Raw genomic sequence first — 21,057 nt, 5'->3', positions numbered from 1 at the left:
TAATTCCAAATGTCCCACCAGTGTGTTCTTAGTAATTTATTTTACATTAGAAACAAAAATAAATCTCTTTAATTTGGGGCTATACATCTCTCTCTCTTTTTAAAGCACATTTGGAATGAAGCTCAACTTCACTATATTCTCAAGGCATTTAAAATTTTGTTAATTACAAATTTCCTTCAGTTAGATTTGTCCCTACCACCACAGCCCTAATATGTTGGCTTTATCACATTTTAAAGGACTAGAAATATTTGTTTTTAGAAGCTCTATTAATTTTCTATAACTAAGTAACACAAAGTGGGTGGCTTAAAGAAAAAGACATCTGTTAGTTCTGGGAGCTAGAAGTCTGAGATCAAGGTATCTCAGGGTTGGGTTTTTCTGAGAGCTGTCAGAGAATGTTTCATGCCTCTTTTCTAGTGTCTTGTGGTTTTCTAGTAATCTTTGGCATTCCTTGGCTTTTAGAAGCATCATCCATTATGACAGGTGTCGTATTGGATTAGAGCCACTTTAGTAATCTCACTTGATTACCTCTATAAAGACCGTATTTCCAAATAATATTACATTCTGAGGTAATGGGGGTTAAGACTTCATATGAAGTTTGGTAGAACACAATCCAACCAATAATAGAAGGAATTTTAGAATATTGTTAATGACAGTATAGGCCTTTGAGAAGTTTTCATTCATTTTTTCCAGCTATCAGGACACTATTTTGTAAAGACAATTTTGTAATGCTCTGTTATTGAAAGACCTATTGCCCCATCCAAAAGCTAAATTCAGGATGGCATGGATAATACCTGTTTTCTCTGTTCTATTTCCAGGACCTAAAAAGTTCTAGTAAGCCCAATACAAATTTGCTCAGTAAATAAAACAATTTTTTAAATGCACAAAAGAACTATATAAGAATGGAGAAACTTATAAAATGTGAACTGCCATTGAATGATTTAAAAAAGTGGGTTGTTCCCTGCCATGGTTTAACTTTTTATTGAGCAATTTTAATTGTCTAAAGTTTTGACTAATTTTAATCTTTTAAGGAGAATTCTAACTGTTCAGTGAAACACTAAAGTACATCTTGGAGGGATGCCTGGTGGCTCAGTCAGTTAAGCGTCCGACTTTCAGGTCATGATCTCATGGTTCGTGGGTTCGAGCCCTGCGTCGGGCTCTGTGCTGACAGCTCAGAGCCTGCAGCCTGTTTCAGATTCTGTGTCTCCCTCTCTCTCTTCCTCCTCCCCCACTCATGCTCTGTTTCTATCTCAATAATAAATAAGAACATTTAAAAAATTAAAAAAAATAAAGTATATCTTGGAATACTTTTATACAGATTTCAGTGAGGAAGAGAAAGCAAAGGGAAAGCACTCTACAAGCATACACATACATGCATGTATACACAAACTGCGGGAAATCTTAGCCACTGGACCTATTTTGGTGCATGGACTGATTCAGATGCTTTGTGCTGCTCTGGCTGGAACACTCCTTTTGGAAGCCTGTCCGTCCCCCACCTGCCTGCTTTGTTCTTGGATCTCCTTGTCTGTGCTTTCAGATTACTACAGGATGGAAGGGATTTGTGAGGGGTCTCCAGTCTGGTCCCTATCATTGCCATCACCATGGTTGAAACAGGAACAGTGACTGAAGGAACCATGCCTAAATTCAGAGTTTGATAAGCACAGAGAGGTTATAGGCATGTGTGCCAGGAGGTAGGTCTGGGAGGCCTGATCCCTAATTCTGACGCATAGCAGCTGCTGCCACTTTGCTTGCACATATGCGTACATACATGTCATCTGTGTGTAAATCTTAAGATGTGCCTGCAAGTTGGGCCTTTAAAAATTCCCCCGTATATCTTTGAGAGAAATGAAACATTACTTTTTTTTTTTTTTAAAGGAAGAGCTTCTGACCTCAACTAATTATTGGCCAAAAAAAGAAAAAAAAATGTCATGAAGATGTGGATGCAGAGGGGATGGTCTGCAATTGAAATGCTGTTAAATATGTATCAGGCTTGATCTATGTTTGTGAACAGTCTGGAAGTCTTGGGATTGTGGCTCCAAACCTAGATTCATGTGGCTCCAGGAATCTAGTAATTCTTTTTTTTTTTTTTTAAGTTTTTAATTTATTTTGAGAGAGTGAGAGACAATGAGAGTGAGTGTGAGCATGTGAGTGTGGGAGAGGCAGAGAATGAGGGAGAGTGAGAATCCCAATCAGGCTGAGTGATGTCAGCATGAAGCTCAACTCAGGACTCAAACTCAGGAACTGTAAGTTCATGACCTGAGCTGAAATCAAGAGTTAGACTCTTAACCAACTGAGCCACCCAGGCACCCCAGGGAATCTAGTAAATCTTTTTATTATTAAAGTTTTTCTTTTAATGTTTTTATTTATTTTTGAGAAAGAGAAAGACAGTGTGAGCAGGGGAGGGTCAGAGAGAGAGGGAGACCCAGAATTCGAAGACAGGCTCCAGGCTCTGAGCTAGCTGTCAGGACAGAGCTTGATGCGGGGCTCGAACCTATGAACTGTAAGATCATGACCTGAGCTGAAGTCGGATGCTTAACTGACTGAGCCACCCAGGTGCCCTGGAATCTAGTAATTCTTGATGACAATGTGTTTTTTGTTTCATTGCGTAGTAGTGGGCTGTAGTAGCAACCTACGAGTTGTTTTGTCTGTAAGATCTAAGCAACATAAAGCAGAAAGATGGATGCAGATACTTGAAGCTTAATATTACATAATACTGTGGTCCTCATGTTTATGGGAAGCTGGAAATCATGTAAAGAATCATTTTTGTTTTTTTTTTAAGGTTGGGATCTGGGCTTTAGGGATATGAGTAGAAAAGTCTTTGAGAGAACAGCAGAGTTTTAGACTCTGCTTTAAGTTTTTCTGGCAGGCTGCTTGAAAATGTAGCACTGTTCGTCATTTAACCATGGGGGTATTTGACATTTAGAGGACTGGGTGACAGAAGATTATTTTTTATGTAAAAAATTGCCTCTCATTAAATGTGAACACTTTGGTAAGTGGCTTATCGTGAAATTTGCCAAACCTCTGAAAAAACAGCAGTTCAAAATGAGGTTGAAAGAGTAACTCTGACCAGGATGTCCTATTTTGTTGGTTTGGCTGCTTTGATTAAAACCTTCTGTGAGGCAGTGATCCTTGCGTGATAGGCGCAGACACAAATTAAGACGACAGTATGTTGACCTACTAAACAAAAAGCACAACAGCTTGGTAACTATGAACAGATACAGTTACTTGACTGCTTAGAAACCTATTTCAGCAGCGGCTTCTTTTGGGCATATGTAAATCCCTTCATGGAAAGTTACAAAATCTTGGGAAATCCCACCTGTGAATGATTGTAGTGTTTAACCCTGAGGTTAGTTTCTGTAATGCTCATTTTGTGAAAAGCAGCCCTCTCCACCCCCCCATTTTTAGTGGTTGGTTTGTGTAAGGCAAGCTCAAGACTGTAAGCCTGAAAAACCACAATTTTCCCAAACAGGCGGGATTTCCAGTGAAATAGTGTGAAGGTGACAGGGTTAACAGGTTAACCTCATAAGTCAGAGAAACTGAGTCTCCTCGAAGTCTGATGTTCTGGGGCCATGATAACCTTGGGGTTTTTTGAATAGGTTTTCACATGTGACCTATATAATTGTATATGTGATTAGAGGAGTCATTAATCTGTTTCTGGTATGCATATTCTATATTTATATCAGTGTTTTAAAGCCCCAAGCACCATGTTTGTCTCTGGGTGAGACAGCTTGAGTTGCTGGTGTAAGGACACTGTGGCATTCTGAGGGTCACATGTTTGGCAATTTGCTCAAGAAAAGTTGGACACAATGTTTTTTTCATTATCCCTATTTCTTTTAAGCCATAGTTTTATACAAAACTGTTTAATCTGTCTTCTGGTGGTACAGTATTTACAACAGAAAGGTTGTATGTTAAATGGTTGACTTTTCAAGCAATTCAAACACCTGGTCAGCATAAATCTCTTAATAGCAATGCCACTCCATTAACTCCTTTGTTACCAGAATTTTTGAGAATTCCTTTTCTAAAGAGTTGGAGAGTGACCATCGAAACCCTATATATTGCATAGCCATGAGAATTAATAAATGCTCTTTATAGTAGTATATGAGACCTTTTAAGGAACAAAATCAAGTTGTTTCTGGGCTTCAGGTTATTAATCTCATTGTCAAATAGTCTGTTTCGTTTATGGCTTCATTTTCCCATTTCTGAATTCCATATTTGAGCACACTAATGATTTCCATATTGTAAGTAACTTCTTGGATAAAGGAAAATAGCTTTCCCATTGTAAAAGAAAAAATCCAAAATAATAAATATGGAAACATAAGGAAGAGCTTCACTTGAAAAATCTTGTGTAGGTAAATAGTTACTTACATTCCTTCCTTCTGTATAATGCACCAAGTGAATAGAGAGTTAGGTTGGAATATGAATGTATTTGTGGCATAGTCTTATATAATGTTAATTAAATTCAGTTGATGGTATTAGTCTCTTGATAGTGCTTATGTGCTCTATTGTAGAGATAATAACTTTTGGCTATAAAAAGTTAAAAAGGATGAATAACTGCATTCTTACAAAGTTTAATGCCATTGTGATTTTTAAGCAGAATTCTACTTTGCAAGTGTATGAAATATATGTTTTCATAAACATTATTCAAGGATATATAAAACTGGTAGAGACTATGCTGTGGTAGGATCCATAGTTCTGTATATTCATTCAGGGATCCTTTATAACAAACATTTAATGAGTCTCTAGTTTATTTCTAGCACTGCTGGGTTCTGGAGATGCCAAAATACCTATCAAAGGAAATGGTAAGGCACACAACGCAGAGAGCCTAAACTGATCAAGATGATCAAGAAAATCTCCTCCTTTGTGATGGATTCCTGATACATATCTTTTTTTTTTAAGTTTATTTTGTGTGTGAGAGATGGGGGTGGGTGGGGAGGGAGAGAGAGAGAATCCCAAGCAGGCTCCACACTGTTAGCATGGAGCCTGACACAGGGCTCGAAGTGAGCCACAGTAAGATCATGTATGACCTGAGCCAAAATCAAACGTCGGAGTCTTGGAAAACCTGGGTGGCTCAGTTGGTTAAGCATCTGGCTTCAGCTCAGGTCATGATCTCATGGTTGGTGGGTTCGAGCCCCATGTCAGGCTCTGTGCTGACAAGCTCAGAGCCTGGAGCCTGCTTTGGATTCTGTGTCTCCTTCTCTTTCTGTCCCTCCCCCACTCATGCTTTGTCTCTGTCTCTTTCTCTCAAAAATAAGCATTAAAAATAAAAAAAAAGTTGGACTCTTAACTGACTAATCCACCCAGGTACCCCTTCTTGATATGTGTCTTAACTCTGACATCATTATTGATCTGAAACTTTCTCACACTTCTAATTTCTGTATATCATTGCAAAAGCTTACTAATTCATTGAAACAGGATATATACAGAGCCCTTTCTGTGCCAAGGATTATAGTAGATGTTACAATTCTTGGCCAAATGAGACGTTGGCTATGTCTTGGTAAAATAAATTACCTTCCCGCCTTGGTCAGAAATGTGCAGCTCTGTAGAAGCTTGCAATTCTTGAAATAATGCTTTAGGTGAAATAATGCATTTATTTGCAGTAAAATGAGGGCTGTAGACATTTAAACAAATAGTAACAATGGGATGTGAAAAGGGCTGTGACTGGTTTATGAATTTCTGCATAAAGTTTATGGTAACCAACTCTGAGTGTGTCAGGGAAGACTTCACACAGAAGGTGATTTTTTTTAAAGTTTATTTGTTTATTTTGGGAGAGAGAGAGAGCGAGCGAGCGAGCGAGCACAAGTGGTAAGTGGGGCGAGGGGGAAGAGGATCTCAGGCAGGCTCTGCACCACCAGCACAGAGTCTGATGCGGGGCTTGAATTCATGAACAGCAAGATTATGACCTGAGCTGAAGTTGGACGCTCAACTGACTGAGCCACCCAGATACCCACAGAAGGTGATGTTTGATCTGGGCTTTGAAAGATGAGAAGTGGTGGGAGATACTCAAGGCAGAAGGGTTTCCAAGTACAAAGGCCCAGAGGGATGAAAGGTAAGTTTGGACAGTTGTGAGTAGTTTAATGTGACCTTAGCAAAAGTGGCATCAAGGGAAGTGGGTAGGCAGCCAAACTGGTTCCCCCTGATGGTCTGGCTCCACGCTCTAGCTCGGTGTTTGCTGGTTCACGGCTATAACGGGCTGATAAGTGGTCAGGTGGCACTCCCAACTTCTCATTCAATAGAACTTTTGTTGTGTTTCCTGTTCCCTGTTGGAAGTATTTTTTTTTTTTTTTTAGTTACGTGTACTAACATTTTTTTAAACTAGTAAATTCTGGAGTCTCAAAGATGGAGAAATATAAATTGTAAATGTGTCATTTATTGAGAAGCACCACTGTCACTTCTATCCTTTGCTTCCGGACTCAGACATGCTTGTTACGTATATCTCTTCTCTTATGGGGCCAGATCCTAACCTGGCAAGGCCTAGTTTTCGAGCTCGAACCATAACCAAATCTTGTCTACCTCATTGTCAAGAACTTGTTCTTCAAGGATTTGTGTGTGTGTGTGTGTGTGTGGATATTCACCTGGCACACGTTTTTTAATGCTTATTCCAAGAAATCCGCCCACATAATATATCTCCAACCATTTTTGTCAATAGTCTCCCAATATTGTTTCTTTCACATCCTTGACTGTTCAATTAAACCTTGTATCTACCAGCCAGAAATCCGTGTCGATCTGTTCTTCCAACTCTGGTGCTCTCAGGTCTCCCCTTTGCAGAGTCAGATTTCAGTGTCACTGTATTTCCACAGTAAGCAGGTTTCAGCTGATGTCACAGATACCTGGAAACTAGGCTTGAGAGTGTCCTTCTCTTTCAACTGGATCACTCCAGGAGGTCTTAGGTGTGAACTGAACATCTGGCAGTGTTGCAGGTTTGGGCACATAGAGAATGTAAGTGATTTGTCTCTAAAACCTACATCTATCTGACTTAGCTACTTAATGGACTGTGGGGCACAGGCCTGGTTTTATGGCTAGATTCAGGAGGGACTGCTAGTGTTCTTGCCAAATTCATTCTCCCCTTTCTCTATAGTCACAGTGTGTATCTGGGCAAATGGCTGCTTTCACTAGAGAATATATTTCTCAGTCTCCTTTGCAGCTGATATGGCTGTGTTTCTATGGTTTTGCTAATGGAATGTGCATGGAAGTAATGTTTTGCTTTACTTGTTTAAAAAATTGCTCTGTACTTCCTTTTTTAGCCACTTTCTATTGGTTGTCATATGGGCATGTCATTGAGCCTTTTTTTTTTTTTTTTTGGCCATGAAGATGGGTATTATACTCTAGGAGATAGTAAGGAAATGAGACAGAACCTTCTAGAACAGAGCCACCTCTTGGTTATGAATCACTTATAGATACTCCTGGACACCACTGGATAATTAACTTTGAGAGTAAATACATCCTAAACTTTTGGGTTTGTTAATTATAGCAGCTTGTATTGTACTGTATTCAACTTATTCTTGGCAGCTCTGCTCCTCTGAGTATGTGGCATCTCATAGTGAGTCATTCACACCCATCAGGGCCCACTGGTAAGTCAGAAGCTGTTTTCACAAGGAGACTGCATAGACGCTGGAATAATTGCATTCTGAATGCAGCACGACTGCTTGGAAAGCTTAGAGACTTTACTCTGGTTCAGGATTTGCCCCAGGCAGTGCCCGCCATCTGATTTTTACCACACTTTGAGCGCCATTGTATAAGACATCTAGGTTCTTTGTTGCAAACCAGAGAAACTAACACTTGTTAAATTAAATAGAAAATAAATTTATTTGGAAGATACTAGGGGACTACTGCAGAATTAAGGGAAAGGTAGGAGAATGAGGCTTAGAAAATGGGTAGGTGAGGCACCAGACATCAAAATAATCTCAAGTTGCAGGGACACACTGGCTACAATGTTATTGTTCTCCAGTAGCTGCCCTACTAGACATTTGATGTGGCCATTTGTACCAAAAGACTACGACTGTGAGTCATTTTAAAAGCTGTCCTAGGGGCACCTGGGTGGCATCTGACTTCGGCTCAGGTCATGATCTCACGGTTCGTGGGTTCGAGCCCCGCATCAGGCTCTGTGCTGACAACTCAGAGCCTGGAGCCTGCTTGAGATTCTGTGTCTCCCTCTCTCTGCCCTTCCCCCACTCACTCACTGTCTCTGTCTCTCAAAAAAATAAAGACATAAAAAGCTGTCCTAGTATCTTGGGTGCTTGCCCATGTACCTCTGGCTTTACTGCCTTGGTTTGCTAAGGTTGACCTCTATCAGTATCTGCCTCTGTTTGCCTGAGAGCTTTCTCTGAATCTACAAAGGCCGCTCAATTTGCATTTGGCAGATTGAAAATACTAGCTAATTAATGTCCTTCAGCCCTCAACCAATGACTGATGAGAGCCAGTATGTAAATACACAGGCTTTCTCTCTTCTTAGGTGGAATTACTGTAATAGGTTTTATTTTATACCATTTGCAAAGGAAGTGAGCTCTGGTTGCCTCAGGGGAAGCTAGTTTGATAATGGCCTCATTATTGACTATCTTTCTTTTGTTGCATCTCCCCTCTCCTCCTGGTGCTCTCACATTTTCCAAATAAACTATTGGTTCTTAAATCCATATACCAGAGTTTGCTTATGGGAACACTCAAACTAAGCATTACTTCCTCAAAATTCAAATTTCAGCTAAGAATGTTTAACAGGCTGATCCCAGGCCAGCTGTTTTGGGGTAGGAGGGAGGGCCATGTGGAAGTACATGGTGCTTTGGCTTCCATAGCATGACGAGGGTCTTTTGCTTTTCCTGTGACTCCTAAAATGTAGAAGTCTTCAAGATTTGGAAGAAGCATTTGCTGCTAGGGATCAGAGCCACTACCTATTTAAACCTATTTTCCCACCCTAAAATACTGCAGTGTCTTTTTAATTGATTCACTTTCTTCCTTGAAGCAGGAGAGAGAAAGGGACAGTTAAAGGATGGAGAAAGGAGTCCCCCAAATGGATAACTACAATTCAGTCCTAGCCCTTTGGCCAAGCAATGCCTTACCACTCCATTATTTCAATCCATGTCACCTTAGCTAAGTATAAAGAAGCCATTTTTTTAGGAGTTAATTTTCAAAATAAATATTGGGTTCCTAACATTTTTGTACTCCTACTTTTATCAAACAGCAAATTTCAAACCTTGGGAAAATACGACAAGTTTTTGAGGAAGTTGATTAGAATTTTATGTGACAAACATATCTTAGGAAATGCAGTGCTTGAATAGATAAATGAAATAGATATAATGTTGGCTTCAGATCACTTTTAAATCTGTTTTCTCAAATTGATGGATTTCAAAGTCTGAACAAGCCTATTATTTCTCCTACATTCATTTCTTGATTTCTATTTTATTTTTTAATTTTTAATTATTATTATTATTATTATTATTATTATTATTTTGCTCTCTTAACTTTTATTTGGCATTAGGCAGTAGCTGCCTGGTGTGAGTGTGTGCAATTGTATTGTGTTCCTTCCAGCAAAGGATAGCATCTTCTGAGTGCCCCATTTCCCCATCGGGGTCATAACAAATGTTCTTTCAATTCACCTCTTTCTTCCTCTTCTGCTGTAGCTAAGTCCTTCAGTTAACACTAGATTAAGATGGATAACTAGGTGCTATTACAGGAAGCAGACCATCAATCCTTCTTATTTGGAGTCAGCCCCAAGAAAATTGCTTGTGGGAGGTCTCTCAATGTGTGGGAGCTTCTAGCACCTCAAAAATCACTTCCAGAACCTTATTTAGGCACCATCTTTCACCTGGTATTTATCTACAACTGCTCCTTTCAGGAAAAGCAAGTCATTAAGGAGAGGATGGGAGTGGGAAGAGCCTACAGAGAACCATATGTGGGATGCATGTGTTTGGCATTTGTTTTGAACCAGAGGGAGCCAGAGACACTAGCAAGCCTTGTGTTGATAATTCTGTGTTTAAGATGTTCATTTATTCATTCATTTACTCTTCTATTTATTATAGAATGCCTACCAAGGCTTAGCCACTGTGTGAACTACATAAGATACAAATAGCAATTTGTATCCAATTTACACATTAGAAACATCCACACAGAGAAACAATACTTCTTAAAGGTAGTTTTAAATTTGTATATGATATAATAGAATTATCTTATATAAAAATTTTCAAACACTATTTGAATATTGTGTTGAATAATAAGTCATATGTATTTATAAAAACAAAATTTGAGGTAAGGGGAAAATTAGAATCTTTTCTCTCATTCCTTTAAGATGTCCATTAAATGAAAGGCCAATGTCTGTCTTTTTCTTTCTCTTGCTTTCTCTAGCTTTCTTGCTTTCCTTCCTTCTTCCCTCCCTTTCTGTTTCTTTCCTTTATTCTTTTCTTTCTCCCTTCCTCCCTCTCTCTCTTCTTTCTTTCTCCCTCCCTCTCTTCTTTTCTCTTCTTCCCTCTCTACCCCTTCCTTTTCTTTCCTTCCTCTCGCTCTTTTTCTCTCTCTCCCTGCCCTGCCATTCCCTCTCACAACAGTAGGAAGAGAAGCAAAGGCAAGCAAGGTAAAAGGGAAGAGGAAGCAGAAGTGTCTTCTATGAGGAATTTCACCTGATAAGAACAGGGTGAAGAAAAATTGCCAAAGAAGATCAGTAACAATACTCCTATTTTTATTTTTGTCTCAAGTGAAGGAAGGCCTACATGAGGCCATATGTAATTTTGGAAAAGCTTTTGTATTACCTTGATAGAATTCAGTATTTAATGAATGCTGCTCAAATTGTTGTCGAGGATTTCCTACTGGCTTTCCTAAATATTGAACCACTGACAAGTGCCACAGGTAATGCATGATTGCTGTTAGAGGTAAGACTGAAGGAATACATCCCGATCTACTCCCACTGGTTAAAAGTAGTAGATGGCTTCCACCCGGGTGTTTTGAGAATGCCTTGTACTCTCTTTGGTTAATAACAGTTCCCTTTACCTACTTGTTGTCTCATTTTAAAATTGTGAATCTCAAGTTGCTCTTGTAGAAGTTAGAGTAAAACAATGTGCATGTGAATATTTACCCCTGGGCTAAAGGGATCAGTGTTGGTGAGATTTTGGGAAGGTGGCTCTTGCTTAGAGAACCAGTGGAAGGGTTATGAGGCATGTGGAAGAATAAGCTCATGGGCTCAGCGTCCCTTTTGTCTTTCATGTGAAATGTCCCTGTAGACTCTGGAAAACCCAGATAACTTGGGCCTGTGGAGTTGGGTTTCTGTGTAGAGCCCAGTTTCTCTTGGGAGACTGTAGAAAAATTAAGAGAAACTTACCACTATGTAGAGAAGGCCATGTACTAAAATAAATCAATTTGGAAACTTGGTACTGCATAGTTCTCTGGCTGCCAAAAAAATTAAGTCTGTGATACCCCATTGTTTGTTCTCATGTTGGCATATCTTTCCTCTATTATGTCTCGTTTCTTAGATACATAATAACAAGAGATAAAAATGATCCCTTTCAATCTGATTTTAATGAATAGCAAGGCACCTGCTTTGCATGTGTTGTGTGGTGGGAAGGGGTGGGTACAAATTCTTGACTATGACTGCGGTCTCTGGTTACGTCACATTTAATAAATAGGAACAGTCTGTATCCTTGGCCCCTCCTCTTGGATGGTTGGGCAGATTGAGTGGTGTTACATATTCATATTTAACTGAACCGAGTAAGTTGTTATAGATTTTTAAATTGAGCAATGGGGAGAAGTTTTGTGAAAGAGTTTTGAACTTGGGCAAACTAAGGTTTGATTACTCAAGGTTTTTACTTTCTACTTCAGATAGGTGTGTACTTTAATAACATTTAGAAATGGCTTTTTTTTAATAAAGTACAAATGTAATTTTAACAAATATAATAACTATAATTACTGTTATTCTATATTTTGCAATTGTTGTGTGCCTTGCCCTTTGTGGGAAATACTGCCTTTTTTATTTTGAAAAAAAAAAAAAAAGAAGTGAAAAGATAAGTCTCTGAAGAATATGTGACTAATGTCAACTAAAGTATTGTAAGAAAAACAAATCTTTCACAAGTTCAAATGCCTTAATTTATTGATATTGATGCTATATACTCCATATCTTATTTTTTTATTAAAAATTTTTTTTAATTTTAATTTTGGGAGACAAAGAGACAGCACGAGCAGGGGAGGGTCAGAGAGAGAGGAAGATACAGAATCTGAAGCAGGCTCCAGGCTCTGAGCTAGCTGTCTGCACAGAGCCCGATGAACCCATGAACTGTGAGATCGTGACCTGAGCCAAAGTCAGACACTTAACCGACTGAGCCACCCAGGAACCCCTACTCCATATTGTTTCAAAGGAAAGGTTGAATGCCCCCAAATACACCACATCTGGGGAGACTTACTATTTTTCAATGCTTATTTATTTATTTTGAAAAAGAGTGAGAGTGCACATGTGGGGGAGAGGCAGAGAGAAAGAGAGAGAATCTCAAGCAGGCTCTGCTCTGTCAGTGCAGAGCCCAAAATGAGGCTTGCATCCATGAACCACAAGATTATGACCTGAGCCAAAATCAAAAGTTGGACATTCAACCAGCTGGGCCACCCAGGAGCTTCTGGGGAGATTTACTTTTTAAATCTTAAACATGTATATTTGACTTACACTCAACTACTTTTTCTTCTTGAATGTTAATTTTAGGCTTGTTATTGTGTTTATTTGAATTCATAGTCTGATAAAATATCAAAACTTAATTTCCCTAAATAAGACAATTTGCTTCTGCTGTTAGGTGTTTCATATTATTAGTAGCCAGTCTTAGGAATATGGATAGGCATTTTAAATAGTGTGATTTATTTGAAAAAAAAAATGGAAAATGTTTCCCAGAATTCATACAATATTCACAAAGCCAAACCTAAGTGAGAAACATTTCAGTTATTTATATATTACTCTGATTCCCAATCGCATCCATTTTAGTAATATTTCTTAGAAATTGATGCAGAGCTAAACTTTGTGGGTTACATAAACATAAGTTTATATTTAAGAGGCCAGCCAGGAATGTAATTGGGTAGATCTGGATCAGAACAATTGTTATACATGAGCATGTGCTTTTAGCTGTTTTGAAATAAAAATGAGCTCCTATTGAGTTGTATAGAAGCCTACAGATTCTAAATTGAGATAGAAGTCATATGACATAAGCACATGGTTATGATTCATTTTTCCTAAAATATAGCATGAGTATAAGAGGTTAGTTTAATATGAATATGAATTTTTCTCTTCGACTTCTACATTTGACCTTTATGGTTTAAAGGAAAATCCATAGGGAAAAAATGTGGAAGTGACTGCAGATCTTACTGCATATATGGGGCATTGGCTATGTGCTATGAATTGGGCCAATTACTTTTCATATAATTTTTTATTGTCCTAGTTGATAGGACAATAAGATAGCCCCATTATCCATAGCACAAGCCACATAGGACAAGATGATGGCCCCATTCTACAAATGATGAAACAGAGGAATGGTGAGGTCGAATCTCTCTTAAAGTGTTTTCTACTTCTGCATAGAAGCAAGTCCAGTGGTTGGAAGTAGGAAAATCTAAGTAGTGATAAAAGGACTAGTAGTTGAACAAAAGGATAAACACAAAGAGTTAATGGAAAGCTGATGGATCCAGATTAGACGTTCAGCTAGTCTCAGAACAACCCTTTGTTACTTTTGGTTGATCTTGAGGCTCTTGGAAGAACCAGTGAGAGTTTTGATTTTCTTGATCCAGTGAATCCTTTCAGAGTTCTTGGTCATAATCCCTTAAACCCTCTTCTGTTGTTGACCTGGAAAATTGGGCTAGGGATTTACATCCTATTGAGGTTAGAGTGTTATTTTGAGGGGTGGATGTGGATATATGCCCTGTTTGGAGGAGAAGTGTGGACGCTGATACCTTAGGCAGGTATCAGAATGGCTTGGCAACTTTTTATGTGTTGCTTTGTTGGCACATCTTTTCCCCAAGTATGTGTGTATAGTGTTTGGCCCTTGCTTTCCTATCTATCCTTCCCATTTACTGTTTGTTGGCTTTTCTTTGGTAAGTTCAATTGGAATTCTGAGTAAAACTGAGGTGTCTGGGTGACTCAAGTCAATTAAGCATCTGACTTTTGGTTTTGGCTCAGGTCATAATCTTGTGGTTTCATGGTTTCAAGCCCCATGTTGTGCTCTGTACTGATAGTGCTGCTTGGGATTCTCTCTCTCTTTTTCTCCTTCTCTTCCACTCTGTCTATGCGTGCCTCAGAATAAATAATCTTATAAAATATAAAACTATTACCACATATTTTAGCATCTCCATTTTATCTATAAAAATGAAACTTATAGAGGTTAAATATATTCTCAAATTTCAGTTTACATACCAAGTGGGCGAACCAGAAAATGAACCCAGTTCTATTTGTGACAAAAGTGATGCTTTTCCCAATAAGTCCTACTACTTCTATTTTATGTTATTTCTTCACAAAGATTATTCACTACTATTTTATGCCAGACCCTATGTTAAATGCTAAGGATAGAGAAATGACATGTATATATTTTTGAAAGAGAGAGTACAAAAATATAACATGCTGTGACTGTTAGAAGGGAGGAATGTTCTCTTCTCATACTGTTGTGTACAAATGTAAGAATTTTACTGTGCAGTAAAACTTATTGATAGCAATGCTTTGTATGGTTTGCAAACCCTTCTTGCTGCATTATTGTATGCTTTAAGAGTATTTGATATGGACTTCTATATATAAGGATCTAGTTTGTATTTAGAGATACTGATTTCCCAGACTATATTTCAAAAATAAAGCTTCTAAGAGGGGTGTATTTGGACTTGCTGCAAACAGGTTTAAATTTTGGGTAGCCAGAGAAATCCCGTTTTTATTTTTATTTTTTTTTCCATTTTTAAATGTTTTATTTATTCTTAATACAGAGAGAGACAGATCACGAGAGGAGGTGGGGCAGAGAGAGAAGGAGACACAGAACCAGAAGCAGGCTCCAGGCTCTGAGCTAGCTGTCAGCACAGAGCCTGACGCAGGGCTTGTACCCAGGAACGTGAGATCTGACCTGAGCCGAAGTCGGAGGCTTAACCGACTGAGCCACCCAGGCGCCCCCGAAATCCCGTTTTTAATGGAGATGGGAGTGGGAGTAGAACTCTAGGAACTGACTCTATACAAGTGGTTCTCACACTTGAACATGTCTCAGAATCTTGTTAGAGGGGTTGATAAAACACAGATTTCCAAGCCCACCCACATTTCTTTTCAGACGAGATCGGGTGCGTTCAGGGTGATATGGCCGTAGACTCACATTTCTTTTCAAAACGTCTAGGACAGGGGTGCCTGGGTGGCTCAGTTGGTTAAGCATCTGGCTTTGGCTCAGGTCAAATCTCATAATCTCATGGTTAATGGGTTCGAGCCCCGTGTCGGGCTCTGTGCTGACAGCTAGCTCAGAGCCTGGAGCCTGCTTCAGATTCTGTCTCCCTCTCTCTCTCTGTCCCTCCTCTGCTTGTGCTGTCTCTCTGTCTGTGTCTCAAAAATAAATAAAAAACATTAAAAAAATAAAAAAAAGAAAATGTCTAGGACAGTGCCTGAGAATTAACATTTCTACCAAGTTCCTGGGTGCCTAAAAATTTACATTTCTAACAAGTCTCACTGACATGATGACATACTTTGAGAAGCACTGCTCTACATGAAGGTATTTTCTTATTCTTTTCATGTAGAATGGGCAGAATATGGTATATTTTACATATTCCATGGGCCAGCTTATTTTAGCAACCACCAATTGCTGCTTTGGCCTTACCTTATGAGATCTGGTAGCCCACCACAGTATGCATGAGGATCTAGGAAATCCACAAGATGGATACCGTTTCTCTGCTTATAAAATCATTAAAAAATGTAAAGTTATTTTTAGAAATAGAATTTTTGCAGTTTATTTATGTATTTATTAAAATCAAATTAAACTTTAGGGGCCCTTGTTGAATGAGAAAATGTTGAGTTAAGTAAGATAATTATTCCTGTGTTTTCTCCTCATTTCTAAATGATAACTAGTTGCAGTAAAAACACTTTGAGGACGCAGGTGTAGTTGGGTGGTTTGGTGTACATCTGTTGTACAATGGACATCTCATTTCCTTCAAATAGAAGCAAACTCCAGAAAGCGAGACACCTCTCCTCATTGGAGAGGAGCAAATTGTATTTTCTTCTACCTGGCATTTAATCCAACCATCAAACCCAATGGGCATGAGTTTCTCTAACTTGAGTGAAGTGATAACTAAACATTTCAACCTCAGACTTGAGTGTTTTGGTGTAACATATAAAATTCACTCAGCCGAGACCCTAATCCACAGTGTTCATTTTTTCCCCTTGATTTATGTTTAGTACTTTGTTAGAAGGTTCCCTTTTCATCTGATTCCACATGGATGCAATGTTTCCTGTCTCACAGCCAAAGTCAACCTTTTAAGGCCTACAGGGGTGTTGTAGGCATAAAAATTAAAGCAGAGAAAAGGCTGGATTCCAGGACCACCTGGATTGCCAGCAAGAACTCTGGAACCACAAAGGTTGGTCAATGTCCAGAAGGTCAAATGAGTAGTACAAGGGAAGGGCCTATGAATCCCGACAGCAGCAAAGCTTGTGCAGGTAACATTCCTTATAATGAAGGCAAAAGGAGATTCAATGTAATCAGTGTAGGTTAAACAGACCTGGGATATATTAGTCATGGATCTTTAAAAAAAAGAAAGTGCTTACACAACTTGAAAAAAGAGATTTCTGCAACTTTATTTCTAAAGCTTGGCAGCCATAGGAGGCAAAGGGGGTAGTTCATAAAACCAGAAATTTTATGCAAGCTTTTCTAAATTGTTACCTGTGCTAGGCGAGATTGGAATGTTGAAGTAGTGTTATGGGAGAGAGTCCCATGTTTTTTGATTCAATCAAGTGGTTCTTTAGGTTTATGCAATCATTTCCCTCTTGTGGTTTTGAAAGATTATTGATAAAGAGCTAAATTATAAAAACTCGTCTGGTTTTTTTGATTATATACTTAATAGATGTTCCTAACATGTCTAAGATCTCTAGTGTGTACTATGTGTAATAGTTTACTAACAGTCTATTATTGTTGATATAGAATGGGACAGCAGATGTGTTTGATAAACAACTTTAACACTTTTGAGAAAACTTTCTGCAACACAATAAAAATTACAGCAACCAGAGAACAAAACTTTTGGATTTGATGGAAGTTATGTATAGCCCACAAATAATTATCCTGAAGCTGGATAATTTCATCTAAAGAATCACGTAATTTTAAAATAGAAAATGCCTTCTCTTAATTTGTTACCTCCCCTTCCCTTCTCCAAACAAGAATCTTGGGATCGAAAAAGGGAAAAAGAGAACTGGGATGTTTACTCTAATATGTCCAAGAATTTGTAGTGTCTTACCAAAGGCAATGAAACTGTCAGCATGGTTTCTTATAAGTTTATTATGCATCTACACCCTGGCATATGTTGTGCATTTGTTGGAAGAAATTTTCTAATATTCACTTCCAGGATTCCTTGGCTGTAAACAGCTGGAGAAGTCAAAACTCCATGAGCTGAATTGGACTTTTTAAATTGATCATCAGGTGTCAACAACTTAATACTGACTTTGCTCCTCCAACTGGTCACACAGCATTTTAAAATTTTCCAGATCTTTTGTCTCTCTCTTTTTCTGTTCCCTTGGAAGCCTCAGAAACTCCTTTTTAAATTAAATTTTAAAATTTATGTTTAAAAATAGAAGATGTAACAGAAAATATTATTTTATTCTGTGAACACCACCAGGTTAACCTACATTCCCTAATCTGTGAAAGTCACTTTTTCTACCTGTACTGTAGTCACTAGGGGAGTTAACATCTTCGCAGGAGACCACAGTCTTAATGAAGATTATGAACATTTGCTAGTTTAAATATATCTCAGTCTAGGCAAGAGTAGCAAGTAGGCGATCTTCCTTTCTCCCCTCAGATGTATTCATACTATTTTATCTTTAAGTATTTTGTTTTATAGGCTCAGTACCTGAGTTTGATCTCCCTGGCCCAATACACTTAATGGACCAGGTCTCTGTTTTCATTTGGCCAATTCATGTTATCCTGTTCCCTATGTTGTCTCACTCTATCCCTTGGTCTAGCCATTCTTTTTGGGACATGTAAGCATCTAGGGTGCCATTTTCTCTTTTAAGATGGGCTGAGGAGAGAAGGCTGAAGGGTAGGCTTACTTTCACTTACATGCAGTGTGTTCTCTGTAAAATAGAAACTTTAGTAGGATGGGTCCAATAGTAAGTAAAAAAAAAAATACCACTTTCAGTAGAGAGAGTAGAGTATAAATATGTTGTAGTTGTCCAGAAATATTTGCTGATTAAATTTTTCTATTTGATCTTCAAGATAATTCACCTTACCTTTGTATTCAACTCCAAGATTTCAATCTATTCAGAAAGGATGAGGAGTGCCATGGGTCCACTGTGGAAGTGGCTTTCAGATGGGATGAGGAATGGAACTTTCATCAGATTGTCTAACATCTTTTCTGGTGTGTCTATACATATATGTGTGTGTGTGTGTGTGTGTGTGTGTGTGTGTACATATATACACACACATACATACACACACACACATATATACATATATACATATAATTTATTTTTGAGAGACAGAGAGACAGCGTGAGCAGGGGAGGGTCAGAGAGAGAGAGAGAGAGAGAGAGAGGGAGATACAGATTCTGAACCAGGCTTCAGGCTCTGAGCTAGCTGTCAGCACAGAGCCCAATGTGGGGCTCAAACCCACAAACTGAGATCATGACCTAAGCCGAAGCTAGAGGCTTAACCGACTGAGCCACCCAGGGGCCTCTTTTTCTGGTATATTTTAATGTCAGCCTGCTAATGTCTAAAAATTATGCCAATAGAGATTTTTTAAAATTCTGGCTCCTAATCCCTATTCTTAGGAAGTCAGATATTACAGTATATTAACAAACTAGAAGCAAAACAAAAATGAAACAAACATATGAGATGCTATAGGAATGGCTGGTAGAGACATCTCTTCTCTGCTGGGGTGGAGAGAGTGTCAAGGGAAGCTTCCTGAAAAAGAAATGTCCATACTGAGACCCGAAATATGAATAGGTATTAAATAAGGGACTGGAAAATTCTGTACTGCTGAATCATAGATATCAAGGGGGCATATAGTTTGAAATGGGGCTCAAGAGGCAAGCAGAGAGCAGGGAACATGTGTTCTTACAAGTCTTGTGCAGGAGTCCATTTATCCTAAAGGAAATGGGGAACCATTGAAGAACTTTCAGCAAGGGTGTTGTGATATAATTAGATTTGTATTTTGAAGGCGAAGGATGGAAGCATGTCAACATATTGTGCTGTTTATAAACACATTAATGCCAATTAATTCATAACATACATGGAATTACTAAGAGGTAGCAAGTACTGGGTAATGACTGGAAAAGACACACCCAAATGGTAGACTCTGGGGTAACAGAGAACATCATGATACATGTGTCTCCCTAGACACAGAGTGTAGGAAAGAAGAGAAAGAAGGAGGGAAGGGGAGAGGAAGACCAAATGAGATGCTTTCACATACATGTGCAAACTCACTTAATTCTCACAACCATTTTAAAAAGAGAAAACTAAAATTTAGAGCATTTGAGAGTTTGAGAGGTTGAATTGCCCATGATCAAATAGGAAATGTTGGAATTTTAATTAGGTTAACCTGCTATATGTTCCGTGTCATTTCTCATGGAGCTTTTTGTCCCTAAAGGAGGAAACACACAGGAGTTAAGCAGAAGTGTAGTATATCCGAAAGCATAGCTAGAAGATAGAACTTAGCCTTTGTCATAATTCTGCTAGTGAGCAACCTTCGGTGAATAATAGGTATCCAAAGTGAAATGCTTCCATCCTAGTGGGAGATCTGTATGATGCTCTATAGTGAATAGATGTTTGTATGATTTTCAAGATAAGAAATAGTGAACATTTCACTGTTCTCTTCTAGGGATTTTCTGTATAATACTCATGTATACTCTTAGTTGCTGAACCATATGCAAATTACGTTCTTGTGAAGCAAGAAGCAAGGCTTTGTCATTCCCAAATTTATTTGAAAACTTGATTAGTCATTTATTTGTTCATTTCACAAATATTTATCGTGTCTAATAAGTTTTAGGTACTGTTCAAGGTACTGGAAACAAAGAACAATGAACAATAGAGAAAACATTTTTTGCTCTCATTTGCCTAGTGTATTTATGCATTTTGGTTTCTAACACCTCTGTGTTAAATGATAACAAGTTTCAAATTGGCTTAACTTGCTACATTTAACTTTCTGAGGCCTGCATTCACCCTCCATTTCTCTTCCTTTTGCTTTAGTTCTAAAATACTGAGACTGGTAAACAACTACATGCTATCTGCCAGTAGACTTGGGACTTTAACCATGTTTGATTCCTCCTTCACAGCCTCTATTATTCCGAAGAAGAGCAGTGAAACTCATTTTTTGACTAAGCATCCTGTCACCCTTACCAGATATTTATCCTCTGATTTCATTCTTGCCCTTACTTATATAATATTGTTTTTATACTCATATACTTTTTAGACAAATTGGAAATATTTTCCTGCCTTATTATGTCTTTTTTTAACATGTGGTATTGTGTCTGCATTTATGGCAGGCATGATAGAGTTAATTTGGTGAAACATTTTTCTAAACCATATGAGTTCATTTTCAGGGAGTGGATATAATAATCTCAGATACCTGTGATTTAGACAAGAAGAGGTAAAATATTCTAAAGGATACTTACTATAGCCAAAGTACTTTGAGTTGTCGGAAATCGGTGTTTATAATGTCTCATTCTCTGTGTTCTACCTAAATAATTCACACTGTGACATTTGCTTCTTTGTTATCAAATTAACCTATCATTAAACTTCTATCCAGGAAGAAGTGTTTAGACATTGAGATTATGTTGAATTGACATATTTATCTCTGGTACCTCACTCCAACTACCTAAATAGTTTATTTGGGGAGGGGGATTGTATTATAGTTTTTATAGAATGAGAAGGAAGCAACCAGAAATGACCCCTTGCCTTGTACTCATTGG

At 38.3% G+C, this 21,057-nt stretch overlaps 1 long non-coding RNA gene across 1 annotated transcript; it reads right to left on the bottom strand.

The window, feature by feature from the left end:
- Window positions 1–15,786: 15,786 nt before the first annotated feature.
- On the bottom strand, window positions 15,787–19,742 carry LOC115293790. The gene is made up of 3 exons (XR_003909599.1): window positions 19,689–19,742; window positions 18,380–18,452; window positions 15,787–15,841 (listed from the first exon to the last, which is right to left on the bottom strand). It is a non-coding gene; the product is annotated as an uncharacterized LOC115293790 (long non-coding RNA).
- Window positions 19,743–21,057: the final 1,315 nt, after the last annotated feature.

This window comes from Suricata suricatta, chromosome 6, assembly GCF_006229205.1.
Source record: "Suricata suricatta isolate VVHF042 chromosome 6, meerkat_22Aug2017_6uvM2_HiC, whole genome shotgun sequence".
NCBI lineage: Eukaryota > Metazoa > Chordata > Mammalia > Carnivora > Herpestidae > Suricata > Suricata suricatta.
Note: the sequence above shows the minus strand (reverse complement) of the source record. Positions and strands in the feature narration are given on the sequence as shown.